The 1,188-nt window shown below is 38.7% G+C and overlaps 1 long non-coding RNA gene across 1 annotated transcript; it reads right to left on the bottom strand.

Moving 5' to 3' along the window:
• Nucleotides 1-202: 202 nt before the first annotated feature.
• Nucleotides 203-1,126, bottom strand: LOC121918758. The gene is made up of 2 exons (XR_006101300.1): nucleotides 834-1,126; nucleotides 203-535 (listed from the first exon to the last, which is right to left on the bottom strand). It is a non-coding gene; the product is annotated as an uncharacterized LOC121918758 (long non-coding RNA).
• Between the last annotated feature and the right edge of the window lie 62 nt (nucleotides 1,127-1,188).

The following is a 1,188-nucleotide window of genomic DNA, read 5'->3' as shown; positions in this document are numbered from 1 at the left end:
CTAGAACTGTTCAACAATAAACATGGTGAATTATTACAAAAGGGTTGAATAGCATTTATTTCTCAGAGGAGGAGGCAGAACATTTTGGTCAATGAGTCTTTGGGCTCTAGATAAACAGCTCTGACCTCGCCAAACCTCATGTGACGCACTGAGTCCCAACACATGAGACTTAAGGCAGCAAGTAAAAACACAAAGGAAATTGTAGTGTTAGACACAATTTTTTAAAAGTCAACTTCAAATGCAATTACAAGCAATTCAGTTAAAACAAAAGGCAACATATTTGCCACCCCAGTATAAAATGCAGATGGTCTATATCACCCTTCCTTTTATTAAATCTGTATTTTTAAAATACAAATTCAAGTTTGTTCCAATTATATAGTGATAAGAGCCGTGCCAACCATCCTTCCAGTGTTGCGCCCGAAGAGTGCAATCAAATTGTGGCTTCTTGAGCTTTTCATTCACTGCGTTGTGAAATTCACGCAACCAGAGAGCTAACGTGCGCCTGGCCAACACGGCTGGTGAGTTCTGCATTATTCTGCATACAGGGAAGGAAAACACAAGAGGAATGAATGAATCAGGCTAGCGGGAAAAAGGATGTCTGAGTTTCATACAATACATTATTAGGCACAAAGTTAGCAGAAGCTGCTCACATTCTCAAGTGTGAAGGCATTATTATATTTATATGTATTTGTATCCCACTCTCTTTGTTGTTGTTGCAAAATGTCACTCCTTCTTATAGCCAAGTACACATCAGTCCTGATCACATTCAAAGAGGTGAAAAACTAATACTACAGATAGCCCTGTTCATATTCCATGCAGAAATAAACCCTCACCTTTCTTTTTTGTGCCATTTGAGCATCCTTTACAAGGATAGGATCTTGCAAAGAAGTTTAAGAACTCCCTCATTTGCTCTTCTGTCTTCTTTCCAGCCCAGTCAGGGTAAAACGCTGCTGCCATCGTATGTAACACCAACCATGAGTATCTTCCTAGTTGCACCCAATCCAAGGGACCCTCTGCATAGTAGTCTTCATCTCTGGTTTTCTAAATCACATACGAATATATGCTTATGTCAAAACAGGAAAAGGTCTGTGGGGAAGAGGGACAGGTATTATAATTATTATATTACATAGACAGAATATTGAATACATATATATGTGTGTGTAATATAATAGTGTGTGTGTGTGTGTG

This window comes from Sceloporus undulatus, unplaced genomic scaffold (genome assembly GCF_019175285.1).
Source record: "Sceloporus undulatus isolate JIND9_A2432 ecotype Alabama unplaced genomic scaffold, SceUnd_v1.1 scaffold_31515, whole genome shotgun sequence".
Lineage (NCBI taxonomy): Eukaryota > Metazoa > Chordata > Lepidosauria > Squamata > Phrynosomatidae > Sceloporus > Sceloporus undulatus.
This window is presented reverse-complemented; position numbering and strand designations above follow the sequence as displayed.